This window comes from Lepidothrix coronata, unplaced genomic scaffold, assembly GCF_001604755.1.
Source record: "Lepidothrix coronata isolate B3197 unplaced genomic scaffold, Lepidothrix_coronata-1.0 Scaffold323, whole genome shotgun sequence".
Classification (NCBI taxonomy): Eukaryota; Metazoa; Chordata; class Aves; order Passeriformes; family Pipridae; genus Lepidothrix; species Lepidothrix coronata.
This window is the reverse complement of record NW_016690503.1, coordinates 295,980-315,138: the sequence shown is the minus strand read 5'-3', so window position 1 is coordinate 315,138 and position 19,159 is coordinate 295,980. Positions and strand designations below refer to the sequence as shown.

Here is a 19,159-nt window from a genome sequence, read left to right as displayed (position 1 = left end):
AAGTTGTTTAGGGAACATGAGAGATGCCTTCATGGCAGACTTGGTTCCTGATCCCAGAAAACAACAGTGTTAGTATGAAATAAAGGACATGAGTTCAAGGAGAGTTTGGACAACACTCTCAGGCACATGGTGGGGTTCTTGGGGTGTCCTGTGTAGGGCCAGGAGTTGGACTTGATGATCCTGATGGGTCCCTTCCAACTCAGCTCATTCTGTGATTCTATGACATGACATGTCTTTTCGTGCACAAAGTAGAAGAGTCTCTGCTGTAAACTATAAACTCAGTTGAACAGCACAACTACAGAACTGGGTTTTCCTCTCAAAACAGTTTTTCCATCTAAACCTGAAGAAACAGTTTGACATCTGTGATGGCAACTACCTCAGTTTATCAGAATGAACTAAAGAAATAACAGCCCAAATCCAAACCACAATCCCTATGGTCCTTTTGAATTGCTCATTTAAAATTCTAAAACAAATTAAGAAAGTCTAGCAACTGGTCACCACAATGAAAAAAAAAAAAGCTTAGGAGAAAAGGACATACATGTTGCAATTGGAAAAAGCAATAAGTGCTGTTTATACGTGATACAAAAGCTGTCAAATGTGTCTCCTTCCCTTGACATAAAACAAACTCTTTTTGAACTTATGTATAGAAAGCATTTGTTTGTAAGACACTGAAACCAAGTTCACTGACACTTCAAAAGCTATGAAAATTCAGCAGCTATTAAGCAACAGGAATCTATGGGTAGAAAACAAAAGGATGCTACTCCATGTCATAATATCCAAGCAGTGACTGCTTTTACTGCAGGTATCAAATAATAATATGTTCCTCATTTATTCTGGAATACTCAAATATTCAATATTCAGAGCAAACACAGCACAAATTATTTTTCAAACATTCTCTCATGAAAAATAGTTTCACATATTCACATAATACCAGCGGAGAACTCTTTATTTCTGACTTTTAATTTTGTCATCTCTTATGTTTGAAAAATTGTATTAGCTGATGCCTTGGTACAATTGACAGCCTAAAGCCTCAACACAAAATTTCAGTACTTGAAACAAAATGATTTCAAAATCAATGATTTTAATGCCACTCCTCCTTTTAGAGGATCATCTGTAAAAGCATGGGTAAGAGCAGTTACCTTAAAAGAGAATGTGATTGAAGCCAAAGGAATTATTCACATGAGCAAAATTACCATAAATGTGTTCAGGGGAACTTAAGCTTTAATCTTGTTGATGATTTCACTATAGGTAATGTTTAAACATTTACATTACTCATTTAGCTGTTTTAAACATTAGTCAAACTGAAATAGTACAATAATGCAACCTCCAGACTAAGCAGCAGCTTTTGAAAGGCAATGGAATTTAAGAAATCAAAAGTATTAGTACTTTTTAGACAACAGCTAAAAAAAAACCCTTAGTCTGGACTACAGATACACTGTGGACAGGAATTTAGGCTACAGGACCAACAAGGACAGGACAACCCACCCATCCCAGCCACACTGACCAATTTTGGCACTGGAGGGAGATGCCCCACTTCTTTGCAGCAGACGTTCCTGCGTCAACTGATAAAGCTGCTGGAAGCTCTTGTCTCTGCTACAGTGATTGACCAGGGGGTTCAGCTCAACACATTCTAAAAAAACACCTGTACAACCTCCTTCATGCTTCTTTTACGTGGGTTCAGCATATATTACAGGAATGCAAATCTTTCTCTCTTTGAACAGCAGCGATACTTTTCAGCCTCCAGAATAAGGCAGACTGATTATTTGCAGTCTTACTCCTACCCTAAGGCAAAGATTAGATGCATGTGAGCACTTTGTACTTAACATTAGTCTTCAGAAAAATGCCACAGAATAATAAAAGATGCCAAATAAATATCACTCAGTTCAGCAGTGTGCACAAACATGAGATTATGTCCTGCACTAAGGACGTATGAATATTTTCTCTAGCTTTTACAGTGCAAAGTCACTCTCCACAGTCCCTAAATGAACTTTATTGCTTCAGGAGTGCCAAACCAAGGCACCTTATTCTGAGACTTCTACTTTTAAACACCTAACCAAAGAATTCTTTAAGTTTGTTGGTGAGAGGCAACTTGATTGCAGTTTATACCACCAAGATGAAGATAAAGCAGTAGAAGAGGGTGCTGCAACTTCAGTAAAAAAGACTTCACCAAACTAAAATCTACAGACTGGAAAAAGGGCTTAACACAGACACTGTACACATTTCATAGAATCACAGGAACACAGAATGGTTTGGGTTGAAAGGGACCTTAAAGACCATCTTGTTCCAACCCCGCTGCCAGGGAGGGGACACCTTCCAGGGCAGGGACACCTTCCACTAGCCCAGGTTGCTCCAAGCCCCGTCCAACTTGGCCTTGGACACTTCCAGGGATGGAGCAGCCACAGCTTCTCTGGGCAACCTGTGCCAGGGCCTCCCCACCCTCACAGGGAAGAATTTCTTCCCACTATCCCATCTAACCCTGCTGTCTGTCAGTGGGAAGCCATTCCCCCTTGTCCTGTCCCTGCAGGCCCTTTTCCAAAGTCCCTCTCCAGCTTTCTTGGAGCCTCTTTAGGCACTGGAAGAGGCTCTAAGGTCTCCTCAGAGCCCTCTCTTCTCCAGGTGAACACCCCCAGCTCTCCCAGCCTGGCTCCAGAGAAGAGGGGCTCCAGCCCTCGGAGCATCTCCATGGCCTGCTCCGGACCCGCTCTAACAAGCCCACATCTTTTTTATGCTGAGGACCCCAAACCTGGACACAGTACTCCAGGTGGAGCCTCATGAGGGCAGAGGGGGAATTTTGGGCTTATCCTTTGACACTAATCCCAATGCCAATCATTCTCCATCAGCCTGCAGCTCATCAACAGCTTTCCCTGTGGGAGATACATCACGAAACTGTGTCTGCTGTGCTCAAAATGCCAGAAAGCACAGACTACACTGGGGAACCAAAAATCATGGATTGCATGTGTGTACCCAAAGCCAGGACACCCACTAACAGCCTTTCTACCAGGCTTAATATTATTATTTTTTAAATATATGTTATGCATCTAATGTGGGAGAGTTTCAGAGCTCTTTAATCCTTTGGCTTTAACTTGAACACTACAGGAACTCCACGCACAGGGAAGTTAAAAACACCGTGAAAGAAACCTGAATCACGCTGTTTTCCTAACAAAGGATTGGGTAAGCTGGAAACCACGTTTCCAGGTCAGTTGTTTTCTTGCTGCTTCCCTATTTATGGATGTAGAGCCATTTTGTGATCTGGGCAGAGCTGGAGACTGCAGGAGAGCAAACTGGGTTTTCTTCCCCAGGGAGGCCCAGCCTGAGCCTGTCCCAGAGCATGCATGGCATGCATGGCAGCAGCAAGCCAAACTTGAAGCACCCTGTGTTTGTGACTCAAGTCTAACTGACAATCTGCATTTCCATGGTGAAGCTTCCAGGATTTTGGCATCTGTGTCTCATCACTGCAATATTTCAGGAAGAACAAGCTGCTGGACTTCTAAGAATATAAGTGTGTTACCTCTCACTTCTACAGTCACATTTCTGCTTTTCCCCCACTAAAATATGAGCATATTTGAAGAACTTCAAGCTGACTGTTGATGCACCTTGACTCCCAGTCAGTCTTCTGAGTTCCTCTCTAACACAAGACTGACTCACACTGTCCCTTCCAGAACAGTTCCTTGTGTTATTCAATATTAAAAATCTATATGTTAAAAAAAACCCAACCAAACCAACAAACACCAACCACACATGGTGTAAAATCTGACTGCCATCACTGCTCTGGTGTGTGGGCAGAGTGTTTGCCATCACAGAATATTAGACATTTTACAGCCACATTGTGCAGAAATGGCACTTACCACCTTCTTAGTCAAGAAATTGTAATACATCCCCCAAGTTTGATAAGACAAGCAAGGAAAGCACCCAGATTTGGATAGGGCAGGAGGAGAGGAAGAGAGAGGGAAGATGCTGGCATGACTGGGCACAGGTCAGGACTCTTGGTCTGTATTACTTGCACATGGAATCAGAATCACTAAGGATAAGAAATACCTCTAAGATCATCAAGTCCAACTGTTAACCCAGGACCTCCATGTTCACAACTGAACCACGTCCCCAAGTGCCACATCCACACACCTTTTGAATACCTCCAGTGATGGTGACTCCACCACTGCCCTGGGCAGCCTGTGTCAGCACCTGACCACCCCTTCAGTGAAGAAATTTTTCCTACTATTTAATCTAAACCTGCTCTGGCACAACTTGAGGCCATTTCCTCTTGTTCTATCACTTGTCACATGGGAGAAGAGACTGACCCCTATGCGGCTACAATCTCCTTTCAAGTAGCTGTAGAGAGCAGTAAGATCCCCCTTCAGCAAAAACCACAGCAGAGGGCAACCAGACTAAGACTTGAGAGTGTATCAAGGTGATGACTGGAGACCACAGAAGAGAGTTTTGATACATTCTCCTCCAAGGGCTGAATTGTCAGGAGGTAACTCGTACATTAGTCCTTTTAGTTCAGATAAAAACTGATAAACAGCTTTTCAGATAACATCTTTTGCTGAGTATTGAAAGTTGTTCCTGATAGCCAAAGGAAATGAGACCAATGAGAGTCGAAATACTTACATCTGTTTTACCTACTCAGTTAGTTACAAGAAGTGGCCCCAAAGAATCTTTCAGCAAGACAAATCTGAAACTACACATATTTAGAAGGGAAGAATTAATTAGTCGTTTATGAAAGTTTCAGATCATAGAATCACAAAATGGTTTGGGTTGGAAGGGACATCCAGTCCCACCCCCTGCCATGGGTAGGGACACCTTCCACCAGACCAAATTGCTCCAAGGCCAATTCAGCCTGGCCTTTAATGATTCCAGGGATGGGCAGGAACAGTTTCTCTGGGCAACCTGCGCCAGTGCCTCACTACTTCAAAGTCAAGAATTTCTTCCTTATATCTGATCTAACGCTCTACATCTATCTACTCTCTTTCTGCTTAATGTCATTCCCCCTTGTGCTATCACTGCTTGTCCTTGTAGTGGGTAGATAGAAGGAACATTTTTTCTTGCCATTTGTGTGGTTGGAAAAGTTCCAGTAACAAAAAAATAAAATACTAGGGCTGAAAAAAAATTGGTTAAAGGACTGCAATCTTGAATAGAAACACAGATGTTCAAAACGTGTCAAGCTGAAATAATTCATTTCACTGCTCCATATGAAATACAAAATGCTTGTCCCAACTTACACCCAAAACCTCACCTTTCCCTATGTTTGTGGGCTGTTCAGCTGTGGCTTACCAGAGCATGGGGATTCCCATACTGCTTGCGCTCTTTTCCACAAGCAACACAACTAGCTCAGCTTTAACACCTGCTATAGCTATCTAGAGATCCATGTCTTGAGCTGCTGCAGCTCTCAGTGGCTTCTCCACCCTTTGTGCATTTATAGACAAGAGTCCTTCCAAATTTATTAGTTTTCCTTGAAATCAGAGGGCCCGAGTTACTTAAATGGTGGTTGCTCACAAAACTATACTATGGCAGTAACAGCTACTAGCAGCCATATTATAAAATAAAGGGGGTGAAGAAATTTTGGTCTTAAAAAGGCACTAAAATATAAGTCATGTGCTTTTTTTACCCCCAGGAGTTAATAAAATTTAAGTCTTAACAATGGGTGAGAGGAATGGTATTTATTTCAGTTACACATATTGAGCTTCCGGTGTTATTTTAAATATAATTTAGCAACATTACAACATCTTGGTGGTTTTTTTTGTTGATCCCACATTCGATCCTTCAGGTTCAGAAGCTTCAGAGAGGATCATATACCCTATAGGAACCCATCAACCAAACTGTGTACTACCAGTTTACCAGAGATCTCCCGTGCATCAGTGAAGCTTTGGTTAGAAACCAGAGTACTGACCTCACCTTGATATCCAAGTGGTTTTTCCAAGTGTCCCCCTCTCAAGAAACTGTAACTCTTTTGTAACAGTCACCATCATCAGTCAGATGGGAAAGTGATGGAGTTAATACCACTTGTATCAATAAGAATAAATCCATGTGGTATTTGACAGGACACCATAGTAATTAACTAGTTCTGCAGAGATGATGGCATCTTCCAGAATGAGAGGGCTTAAAAAGGGAGAGGACGGTCCTGCCAGGGGGAAAATTTACCAATACAAGAGAATTATTAATATCAGGTACTTGTCACTGCATGAGGCATGGGAAAACTGCATACAGGACCTGTTTGCTATCTCTTGCAAATCAGCATCACTTCAAAGCAGAAGGCAAATAGGGAAGGACTAGAGGGTGATACATGGCACAGGGAGTTCAAGGGAAGTGTCCCAAGAGCTGCTCTGCCTAAAAAAAAACAAATCAGAGTCTGGCTGTGCAAATACAGGGGGGAGAAGGAAGAGGGAAGCAATTATCCATCCTGGAAGGGAGCGCTGTACAGAACCAAGGGCAAGAAACAATCAATGCTTTTCAGGTAGAATTGATACACACTGCAAATGTTGGCAGAGCAAGTACAGTAGATTAGCCACAAGCACATCTATTTTTCTACACCATTCCAGAAAGCATGGCTGGGTGGCCCCAGGAGGAGGGCAGAGTTGCCAGCCTTCCACGTGTGTGCAGGCAGACAGCAGCCAAGCAGCACCTGCTGCCATCCAGCCCCGAGTTGGCAAGGAAGGATGAAAACTCCAAGGGATGCCAGCCTTCACCTGGGGACATGGGGCACTTGTTTGTGGTTTTGCTGGAAACCAGAGTAGTGTTTCCCTTGCCTTGTTGTATCTCCCCTCCAGGCAAAAGCACAGCACTGCAGTGCCATGCAAGATGCCTGCTGCCATCCTCCCCATCTCACAGGGTACACACGTATCTGGACCATCACCGCATCCTTCCTCTGTCTCTGCTGCTCCCCACACCTACACCAATACACACATAAGGCCCAAAGATGACCCCATCATAGGTCTCCAAGATTTTAAAAGCAGCAACAGATTACCAAAGAGAGGAGCATTGCTTCTGCACAGACTATGGCAGACCCGCTCCAGCAAGAGGGTGGAAATTTCCCGTTTCCCTGGCACACCAACCCGGGGGAGCAAACAACTCAAGACATAACACTTGTTTCAGGTTCAGTACAACAAAACTACAGAGAGAAAGAGCCATTTAATGCTATCAAGACTACCTAAGTGACCTCAGCCACAGAAGCAAAGAATACGTTAGTTCATATGTGAAAAAACCACGTTGAGTGGAATTTGGATTATGCTACTTTAGTGACCTTTTACTGCAGTGAAATTATTTTTAGACTGAAGTTTTTATTCTGGACAAAGTACTGCATATAAAATATACATATGCATGTATTTCATGTATATACACATACTGCATGAGTTTTCTGTGAAGTAAAGAAGCAGCTATTGATTCAGAAATACAGGGAGTTGGCTGTTCTCTGAAGGATAACTGAAGCACTGTGAACATGCACTATACAAGAAATCAAGACTTTAGCTCTGTGAGGTGAAATCCTTCAATAAGAACACCAGCAGCCTCCTAAGACATATCCAAAAGTCGGTTATTCAAAACTAATCCACTGCACTCACATTAAAGTAGCATTCACTAGCAATACTGCCAGGACAATGTACACCTGAAGTGCAGCAAACTGCTGGAGCAAGAGGTGTTTGTATGCATTTGAAGCACCACTGGATGTAAAAATACCCATGGATACAATTAATACAATTTTTGTATTTATTTGTATCTTGTATTTTTACAATTTATGTCCAGTTTGGACTACAGCAACCTACCAAACCTAGGCAAGAATACAAGAAGGCAGCAAGGAAGGTCACGACCCAGGGAGGAGCACAAATACCCAAGCCAAAACCTTTGCTAATGCTGAGGAGCTCTGCTACACTGAAAGCTACAGAGAGAAAAATTCCTCTCCCTACTTTCTACTACTGCACTCTAAAAGCTATGACCTTCAAATATTGGCTTTTTTTCCTTTAGCATTCAAGGCAGCCTGTTTCAGCCAAGCTGTCCTATAGATCAGGTGATACTCTGGCAAGAGAGTAACAGTCAATAGCCATATTCCTCAACAGAGCTTTTATTACAAGAATAAAATGCTGTATTTCCCGTCCCTTCCATATTCACTGAAAGCCATCAAGAGCAGCTATTTAGAAAACGTTCTCACATCTACTGGGGAAGCTCGCTTAAGACTGGAAAGCCAACTTTAAAAGAAAGTAAATCTACTGAACAAGTGACTGAGGAAAGAACAGATTGAAAGGAGAGCAAAGAACAGCTCTTCTTGGGGTTGTCCTGTGCAGGGCCAGGAGTTGGACTCCATAATCCTTGTGGATCCCTTCCAACTCTGGATATTCTGTGAACTCTGAACTTAAAGCAGGCTTATGCTGAAAGCCAGCAGGGGCACCACGGATGCTGAGAGAAGCTGTGTGTGTCCATACTCGAGCTGGGCAAACTGAGAAGGACCTCAGAAGGACCATGGCTCCCATTCAGCTGAGCTGCTGACCCTGAAACCAGACTAAAGTCTGCACGAGGAGCAGTTGGTTTTGTCTGAGAAAAAAAATGCATGAGAAGAGATGAAAAATGAGCAGTGGGGTTGGGAATACTGTCCAGTAGTACTGGGCTACAAAAAAGCCAGTCAGCCATCACCATCTGAAATGCAGCCATAGGAGAACGACAAGCTGAGAAAAAACTATGGAGTCAGAGGAACACTAGCTATATTTATTTAAGCTATATTTATCCAAGTTATCATATCTACTCCTTCTCCGGAGTGACGTGACCGTGGTCTAATGTTAAGAGATGATATTCCTGGTGTGCTGGAGGCCTCAGCAGAGCTGGGAGCAGAGGGGACAGGGCAGGCAGAGTCGCCAGGCACAGCGGCCATGCAAACTCGGTACCTTCGGCAAACGGGGGTGAGCAGCCGAAGCAAGGCATTGGCGCTGCTCCCGTGCAGCAGGACCGAGACGGGATGCGGGATGCGCCGGGATCAGCAGGGCGGAACGAGCTTCCCTCCCCGCCCCGCTCGGTACCACGGAGAGCTCCCTCCCATCCTTCCTTCCTTCCTCCTTCCCTCCCTCTCTCCTCACCAAACAGTCATTTTACTTTCCAAGCAGGAAAAAAACCCCAAAACATATCACAGACTGTATCTAAGGAATTTGTACACAGAAGAAGTACTCTTGATTGCACAGAAGTTATAAGCATGAAGAATGGTACTGTCTTCCAAAAATATAAATAAATTACCACCTTGGCAATAAATACAAGCCAAAGCCCAAAAGCACTATTTTATTTCCAAGCAAGTTCATTCATAGATCTTATTAATAGTGAACCTGATTCCTTTAGGAACTTAGGAGCAGCAGAAGGAAAAGCATATAAGAAGATTAGGTTAATACTATATTTAAGCATATGTAAGGACAGTGAATGAAATACTGATTATTCACTCATTTAATTCAAGAAAAACAACCATTTACTAAGAATAGCTTTCAGGGGATAAGAGAAGAGAAACTAGGCTGCACCAGGGGAAAAAAAAAAAACCAACCAACAGAGCTACAGTAGTACTCACTATCCCTCATTATCCGCATTCGTCAGCACTAAAGTCTGTGGAAATCAATTGATATCAAAGCATCAAGCAAGGACAAACTACCCAAAGGCTTTCAGACTAATGCACCATTTGCACTAGTTGAGAAGCATTCCCAACTCATTATGATTCTCATGGAAAACAGCAGAGTTGTATTTAATGTAACTTTCCGTATTTTTTGCAAAGACACGGCGAAAAACCAAATTTTGTTGGTTTTTTGTTGCATGGAAGGACCTGACGGTCCTCACGGAATAGAGGGGAGGCTACTGGGCTTGAGCTGTCACCAGTTTGAGCATGTACAGTAGGTTCTGGAGTGAAGAGAGGATTTTCTCCATTTTCATGAAAGGTTTTTCTGGGAGACTTTGCCCCTTTGCCTGTACCTTGCCAAAAGCACAGGCACACATGCTCCCAACCAGACCTTCCTGCTTCCGCTTGCCTCAGCTGCACTTTTCTGTCTCACATTCTTAAGAGCTGCCAACTCAGCGAAGGGTCCCAATTTAGCTGCTGATTAATCAAAGTCTGAACACTCATTAGGGATAGAAGCACAGTCCAATCACAAACTTACAGGCAGTGGACGTGCCCCTGTAGCTCATCTCTGCACTCACTGTCCCCCAAGGGAGCTCAAACACGCTCTCCCACCTCCAAGCCAGCCCAAGCACAGAGATGGAGACAAGCAGGAGATTGTCACAGAATCACGGAATCATTAAGTTTGGAAATCACCTCTAAGACCATTGAGTCCAATCCTTAACCTAACACTGCCAGGTCCATCACAAAACCATGCCCCTGTGTACCACATCTATGTGGTTTTTAAACACTCAGAAGCATGTTCCCAACTCAAATTAAAATGCTGGTGCACACACCCAACCCACAACTGCCAGGATCACTGGTTTGAGTTAAGCATTAATTTCCAGCTCCTCTTTGTTATCAAAACACAGTATCACATGACATCCAACTGCAGAACACCACTTGGCACTGGTAAGCGGCGGGAGATAAAAAGCATCTGTGAAAATATGACTACAAGAAAGTCTGTATAATACACATTAAATCCCAGGAAAGCAGATCTGCTCTTAGAGCTCCAATGATAACACTTAGAGTGCTTCTAACCAAGAGAGGGGCTGCAGTTCCAGAGAAGACATCAAAGCCACCACTGCTGAGAAAACGTAAGTGTGCCACATGGCTACTCTGAAAAGCTTACAGATAAAAAAGAATGGGAATATGCTTTAGTCCAGCTGGAAAAGATGACCCTGGTTTAACATGGAATATGACTGGACAGTCGCCTGTAAAACAGCACCCAGACTTTGTGCAAGACCCCACAGGTAGCAGGTCCAAGGGGCTGCAAACCTGCACAGAGTCAGCATCCAAAAGGGGCTGCTCAACCAGCTGACAAGTTGTAGCTACCAAAATTTAAGTGAGAAAATGCTATTTCTCTCTCAGATTCAGAAGCTATTCTGAAGGAGATATCTCTCTCCCCACATAACACCCCATACTAGTTTCCATTCTGTGGAAAACACACACTACAAAGTGCTTTCCAGGTGTAAACTTGACTGAGGGCTATTGGGGTTATAAAAGTGAGTAAGCATCTGACAAAAGAGAAGTTATTTCCCCCTCCTTTGATCTCCCGGTGTGAGCTACTTGTGCATGTCAAGAGCAAGCTTTAAAACCTGGGCAGTGGAGGAGGGATATAACCCTGGTTCCCCCACTGAGCCAGCTTTATTACAAGTTTCTCCCAAACAAAGTACAGTTCAGCCATCAGCTTATATTAATTCTTCTCATTTTTGAGAGATTTACATATACCAGCACTGATCCTCTGTTTTTAGCCGTGAAAAACATGGCAAGTCTAAGGCCAAAAGCAGCATTGAAATGCATTATCTTAGTCTGGGTTTGAACAGAATGCATTTTTTCTTACTATCTTCCAAAGAGCAGCCAGGATGGACCACACCAAGGCTCCATCATCTTGAGGGCTGTACTCTTCCCCCAGAGCAAGCCTACAGAGATATTTTCCTTCAATACTCTCTCAAGTCCCTAGTAATTTCTGCAGCACAAATTTCCTGATTTATGGTCTGGACCTTGGTATTTATATTATCCCTGGCTGGAGTCGTCTGCTGGGGTTGGCCAGACTTTTCCATCTAATCTGCATGGAGTGCAAACTTTATTAATGAAAACATAGGGCTGATCATGCTTTTGAATTAAAGACCCCACTATGCTCTTACTGGAAGTCATACAAAGAGTTCTGGGGGGGTTTTATTAAGTACTCAGTACCAGTGCTCAATATTTGAGGGGAAAAATAAAAATGCATTTTGATTCAGAATGGCCTTTGTAAAAGAAGTTTTATAAAATCTGCATATAAAAGATAATTTTTTCCCCTCTAATAATTTTCCAGCAGACTGTGCACAAATATTAAGAGTATAACTAAGCAAGGAAAAAGGCAGTGAAAGCTTAAAACTTAAAGGCTCATTTCCTAATAAACTTGAGGAGCTGAGTAAATCAACCTAAATAAAAATCAACCTCATTTTAGACACACTGAACACTTTCAGCAGAAGCCCTTCAGAATGGCAAAGGCAGGTACTAATTATCTCTGCAAATCTCAAAACCTACACAGATTAAATGGGAAAAAAATACTCCTAGTTGAGGTTGCCTCACAATTCCTATGTAAAAACTTCATTTTCACATTACATCTTACAAATGAAAAAAACTAGTGTTTTCCATACTTCCTTGTTCTCTTTTTGATCAGATTTTAAACAGTTCATCTCTTTCCAGAGCTGATACAACAAAATTAAGAGCAGAAAGGAGGAGCCATTGGGAAATTGAAAGTTTGAACAAAGATAAATTGGCATTGGTATAGTCCTCAAACACAGTATTACCCATGGCCCACCACCAAATTTTTAATGCAACTTAAAAGTATCATAATAACAAAAGCATCGGGAAACAAAGTAATCACAGACTACCCTCTACCATGTAGCACCAAACTCACCCCCGAATGAGGAAGATTTCTACTTTAAATTCAAAATAGAGTATATTCCTCCCACGTTTTCTCTGAACGAGGATACTCAGGATACTCACCATCTTACCCCCAGGACTCGAGATGAAGATCCAAGAGTCCATTCTATTCAAATCTCTTTAAAACAAATTAAACACCAAAATTCCTCTTCAATCCACTGAGCAGCCCTTCCTTTTGCACCTCTGCCAAAAGCACTCTGCGCAGAAAAATCCTGGCCCGGGTGCTTTCCTGCACCTATAAAAGGACATTATCCCAAACAACTGCAGGAGCCTCTACAGGGAAATTCAAAATCTTCATTCATCTCCCTCCCACTTCAGCCCCCAAGGGCAGGGTGAAGAACTGTACCCAAAACCTTTCTTCTATCACCTATGACAATGAAAGATTGCTGGTTAGATCACTCCTCTCCACCTCCACGATGGAGAACAAGGATACTCAGGAAAATAAGGATACAGCTTCTACTGGAACTACCTGTGAAACTTGAATTTCTGTTTGTCTCCCTCCCACAAACATCCTCTGATGTCCAATAATATCTCTCTGCACTCAGCCAACAGCTTTTCTTTCAGCAGAGCACTGATCTGAGAACTTCCTCCTCGCAGATTCCTGCCCTCACATGACTTCTCAGCACTGGCCTGTGACATATCTGCTCTCTTGTCAGATCTGACGGACTTTTTCAAGGTGTTGACCAATTTGATTCAGAGACACTGCCATTGTGATGCCATGCAACGGGAAATCGAGCTCAGAAGCACAGGGAGGTGGCAGGAGTTCCCAATAAAGACATTTTTTATGAAGCGATCCTGATTTAAAAGCACAAACAGCATCCTCACTTTGGGAGACAGAAACACAAAGCGACCTACCCTAAACCATCAGGGAAGACATTTCTCCACAAGAAAAACAAAGCACCATTCCTCTTAAAGCACATAAAGGAAAAAAAAATATTAAAAAAAGTAACACAATCCACAAAGACATAAACCCCTAACGCTGTAGGAAGGAAAGAAGCTTCTGGCCTCTAAGCTCCCTGGCTTCCATAGATACTCATATCACATATAAAAGCTCAGTAACAACCAACTTCCACCAACACACACGTCACTACTGAAAGCAGCCCGACCCCTGTAACCCAGGCTCCTCTAACCAGGCGATACCCCCAGAGGATACTCTGGAATCAGGTTATTCCCTGGCTGTGCCAGCAGCAGGCTGGCCGTGCATCCGTGGGGACAGCACTGAGTCACAGCCCTGGGCAGCCAGAACTGACTCAGCTCCGTGCTTCCCGCCGGGAACAGAGGCTCAAGGTAACCCCGTGCAGCTTTTGTGGAGGGGATGGATTCCTTCGGCACAGGGAGAGACAAACACCGCGGCGGACACAGAGGCAGAGAATAGAAAGCGATCCCAATTCCCTTTGCAACCAGACATTCTTGAGAGGATGATTGTCGGGAGCGTCACTCTGGGCTCAGCTCCCACAGCAGTATCGGTTATGTGGGTTTCCTTTTATTTTTATTTTTATTTTACATTAATTATTTTTTAAATGCACAGAAGTGCTGCTGCTGTGGTCAGCTACAGCCTCCAGTACTTACAGCTGGCTTCTGCCAGCTCCCAGAGTCTGCTGATGGCCTCTTCAAGGATTTAAATTGCAAAAATAACTATTTCTCATACCTACCAAGGATTTTAATTGCAAAAATAACTATTTCTCATACCTACCATACCAAAAAAAAATATTCACTTAAAGGACTGAAAAAATGTTAAACAGTAGGAAAGAGCAAAAACAACCAGCCACACTGTCTGCAAACAGGAAAGAAACTTGCTTTAAAACGTCATTTCGTTTGCTTACATAATCAACTCACCAGGCTTTTTTTTTCTTTTTTTTTTTTGGTCACGCAAAATTTCTACTATAGAGGTATTTCCTTTAAAACTAAGGTACATAAATAACAGCTTCTACTGATAAATACAGCCCAAACCCACTGTTTCAATCTTCGGCACCTAAACGTAAGCTGAAATCCACGCTGCAGCAGCTGCACGGCCTGAGTGTCAAAGGTGCCAAGCACCTACTGGTTTCAGAAACAGCAAGAGCACTGGTCTCTCTTCATCAGAGCATGTCCCCAGACATTCCAGCAAAGATCCCCAGGGTCCTGCACCCACCAGATTTCAAACACAAAAAGCACCAGCCTGACAAGATGCTCCCACTGCTAGCACCTGGAGACAATCTACTTCAGCCTCACCTAAAACTGCCCTGGCACCTGGGAGCACTAACACAATCAATCCAGCCCTCACAGGCAAAGAAACACTCCTCATCGGGGGCACAACCACCACTACTGTCCCCAGAACTTCCTCAAATCACAGATGACATCTCCAAAACACCAATGCTGAGTTGCCATCACGCTGTTTTAACAGGAATGCCCTGTTCCCTCACAGGATCTCTGGAGGCAGCGGTGTGGGGGAAGTTTGCCAAGGAGACTTTTACTCACTTAAACCAAAACACAGGTGGCTTTTAAAAGAGAAAAAAAGTCCCATTTAGTTATCATAAAAGTACTGCAGAAGACTCAGTGCTCATAGCAGCATGCTGCTGAGGGCTCTTCCATTCCCAAAACACACACAGCCCATTTCCATTCCCTAAACACACACAGGCCACAAAAGGGCACTAAACTTTCAACTGAGCAGATAAATCTGGATGAACTGGGGGCAAATATCAAAATGGGCTGAGGTCTGTGAGCACAGCGGGAGTAAAGTTATGAGACATCTCCCATTTCAGACACCAAGAACAATGTCCTTCCTGGTACCTGCTCAGAAAACAAGTGTTCATAGAGCAAATTCTCCTCCTGCTGAAGAAAGCTGGGCTTTTTTCCCCCCCTCCCCTTCTCTCAAGCAGAGGAGCCAGTGCTCTTGCACAACAGCAACACCAGAGAAGCCTTGGCCAGCATGCTGGCTGTTGAAAACAAACTTTAACAAGCACGTGCACATGGGAAGTTTGGGCCACAGCTCATCCGTCACGCCCTGATAACCACACAGAAAAACGTGAGAAAATTCCTCATGCAATCCTTGTTCTCAACTGCTGAAAGCAAGAGCTGTGCACTCACACAGCTGTGCCTTGGGAAACTTGGGGAAGCCATCCTATGAGGGAGCAGCACAGCCAGGATCAGAGCAAGAGCGATGCACTGTCACTGGGCAAAGCCAACTGCTGGCCACCTCTCTGTCAGAGTGGCAGCGCACAGAGCACGGATTTCATGGAAAAAACATGACCTTGGGCTGCCAGAGGAACAGTGGGAAGCTTTCTGCGTGGCTGTGTCAGCCCTGAACAGCGAGGGTTACTGAGCCTTGCCTCTGGTCAGCACACAATTACATGCTGTAAGGGCCAAGGGCCACATTATTCACTGCAGCAGGAAAAAAAAAGATTTGGCAAAACCCCCAAAAGCATCTATCTCGGACATCCCAGAAGTAACAACAGTCATTCAAGATGTGACTCGTTTATACTACGAGGCTCATTACGCAGGGGCCTGCCTATTTTTAGAGGTAGATATCACTACGACTGAGTGCTAGATAAACCCAAACAATTATTTCAAAAGGGTATTCCATCACTAATTATTCTAAACATCTTGTGCGCTCTGGAAGGTTGGCCTGCTGCCACTCTCCAGCATAAAACAGCTCCGAGAAGGACGCTACGACTTCACTCAAACAGTGGTGATGGGTAACTCGCAAAGCCAGCAGCGTGTCTGTGAGAGCCCCACGGCCACAGAGAGCTTGTTACCGCTTGGGTAAAATAAAATACAATAAGAACCGAGACTGTAACCTTGTTTACGCTACAAAATACATGAAGGTTTGAGTTGTTTTTTTTTTTATGTACCACCGAAAAGAAAAATAAACAAAAGCCCAGGCCAAGGACCAGTGAGGCTGACAGTGGCCACGCTGCTCGTGCATCGATTTTGTGGTTTCACCAGCCCAAGTGCAGAGTCCCGAACGCTCCATAGCCCCTCTCTGGCACGACTCCCTCACCCGAGCCTTGAGAGGTGCCAGGTGAAGACGGGCAGAAACCAAGCGTGGCCCGGGCCAGCGCTGCCCCTCGGTCACCAGGCACCAGACAGGCGCCCTCCGGGGGAACATTTTTTTAATCAAACGAGACTTTTAACAGCACAATCACAGACCTCACGACCGCAGTTCCGCTCCAGCGCAGACCAAATCCAACCAAATCCCGGAGGAACCATGAAAACCAAAACCCACCGGGGGCCACAGCAACAGACGAAAAAGGGCTCAGGGGTGGTGGAGGGGGGTGGGGTGGAGGTTATCCAGCCGGGAAGGGAAGGCGCTGGGATGTGCAGCCGCGTTTCACGCCCGAGCTGCTCTCCAAGGACGCGCCGCCTCCCGCTGCAGAGGGCGGGCGGCGGGGCCGGGGGGCGCCGGACCCGGCACCGCCAGAGGGGCTCGGCGGCCCGGGGGGCACCGGGGGAAGGGGAGGGCGGCCAGGCCACCCCTCCGCGGCGGCGGGGTCCGGGCACGGCGGGTTCCCCGGTCCCCCGCGGCCCCGAGCGCCCGGGGAAGGCGTCGCGCCCGGGAAGGAGCCCCCGGGGCGGGCGGCCGGGGCCAAACTTCCCGCGGCGCCGCCACCCCCTCAAAATGGCTTCGCCGCCGCGGCCCCTGCCCGGGTGAGACCGTCCGGGCGCCCGCCCCCGCCCCGCCGCCGGTACCGGCCGGGCCCCGCTCCGCGCCGCACTGCGCCCCCGCACCGGCGCCCTCGCCGCGGCCCGACCCCGCCGCGCTCAACAGGTGCGGGGCGGCCCGGGCCCGCCGCCACCGGCACCGGCGCCGGCACCTGCCACCGCGTCAGGACCTGGACAGGTCCCGCGGGGCGCTCCCGCCGCTGCCGCCCCGGCTCACCTCCCGCCGCGCCGCGCCGCTGTCCCGGGCCCCGCCGCCGCCGCTCCGCCATGCGCGGCCCCGGCCGAGCCCCGCGGCGGCCCCGCTGCGCCGCCGCCGCCGCGGCCCCGCGCGCGCGCCGCCGACGTGCAGGCCGCGCCGGGCCCGCCAGCGCCGCGAGCCCCGCGCGCGGGGAGGGGCGGGGCCGCGGGCATCGCCACCGCCCCCATTGGCGGGGCGCGCGCGCGCGGGGAGGGGCCGGTGGCGGTCGCGCGCTCTCACAGCGCGGGGGATGGCGACGGGGGGCGGGGTTTGGCCGTTCTGGAGGCGGCTCTGATTGGGCGAGCGCGGGGAGAGGCGGGGCGAGGGGCGGCCATTATTTAATCCCCCTCCCTCCCTCAGGGAGCCCCTGCCCAGGTGGGATCCTCCGCTCCCGCAGCCTCTGCCCGGGGACAGCCGCAGGGGTGCCGGACCGGCCTCCGCGGGGCTCAGAGCTGGGGACAACTCCTCAGCTGGGCCGGGGATACCCAGCACCTGCTGCAGCGCCCGAGGACTGAGCCCCTGCCGTTCCAACATCATCGTGGATGAGATGTCCCTGTCAGTGTCCCTGTCCACGTCCCTGTCCATGTCTGTGCCCATGTCCATGTCCCTGTCCACGCCCCTGTCCATGTCTGTGCCCATGTCCCTGTCCACGTCCCTGTCCATGTCTATGCCCATGTCCCTGTCCGTGTCCATCCCGCCACGCCAAGATGAGAAGGCCAAACTGTTTTCTAGGGAGCAGTGAGTGATTGTGCCGGTTTAAAAGGAAATCGGTGGAAATGAACCCAACCTGAGACATTACAAGTCAGTTACAATTTACTAAAAAAAAAAAAAATTACAATAAATGCAACGATACAGGAAAACTGTTTTTAACCCACAAAGACAGATGTATAAGCCCATGCCCTGGGACAAGAACAGAACGGTGTTCATCCACCGCTGTGCCGAGCTCCACATGGTCCCCCCCCAGGGGGCAAAGGAAAAGGAAAAGAAACCTGTTGGTCTGGACGATGGTCCTGTTGAAGTGATGATCACAGTCTTGTCAAGAGTGACAGTCACAGTCCTGTTGGAATTCCGGTCCTCCTCTGGATCTGACAAGCAGTACCAGAAGTCCCAAAACCCCAAGATACATGCTCAGGTTCGGGTGGGAAGGTCCAGTACCTCCCCCAGGGCAGGGAGTTTCACAGTGGGTGATTTAACTCAGCTGAGTTGTGGGGTATTTTTGGAGACTTTGAAGGTGTAGGTTGTTGCAGCTGCCTGTTATGACAGTCCACTATGGCCCATTAGCAGAGATGCCCCCTTGGGCTGGGGGTGAAGGTGCTGATGCCTCCTGGAGGGGAGTTATCACAGCTGAGTCATGGGTTTGAAGACAAAGAAACACTCCTCACAGGGTTCTTTAACACCCAGCTTGTAGCCTCAGGTATCAGGTGTGCCCTGGGCAGCTTTCAGCAAATGATCCATTATTAAGAGTCCCTCAGAAATGACACAGAGGGTATAGAATACACACTTTTGGTTATACCCACGTGGTGATAAAGTGGTTCCAGCTCCTGTAACTAGAACAGTGATCTCCACCCAAACACCACCAGCAAAGTTCATCAGTGCTTCTACCACGGCTCTCTGTGTGCATTATGGCTTCAGCCTCCTGAAGAACACGATTAAATAATTACTTTAAAACTTGGCTCTCACACGGTCTCTTTGTGACAGCAGGCTTAGAGTACATGGCCACTTGGGGAGCAGGTTTCTGAGCAGTG

General features: G+C 46.6%; 1 protein-coding gene across 2 annotated transcripts in view; it reads right to left on the bottom strand.

Moving 5' to 3' along the window:
• The window catches only part of ADARB1 (adenosine deaminase, RNA specific B1), a 70,174-nt gene extending 52,740 nt beyond the window's left edge, over positions 1–17,434 (bottom strand). The window contains exon 1 of one of the 2 annotated variants that reach the window (XM_017838067.1): positions 17,394–17,434. The gene's annotated coding sequence lies outside the window, so the exon portion shown is untranslated. Of the gene's footprint in view, positions 1–16,663; positions 16,821–17,393 lie in introns of those variants that run through there. The other variant, XM_017838068.1, reaches the window with a different exon arrangement.
• Between the last annotated feature and the right edge of the window lie 1,725 nt (positions 17,435–19,159).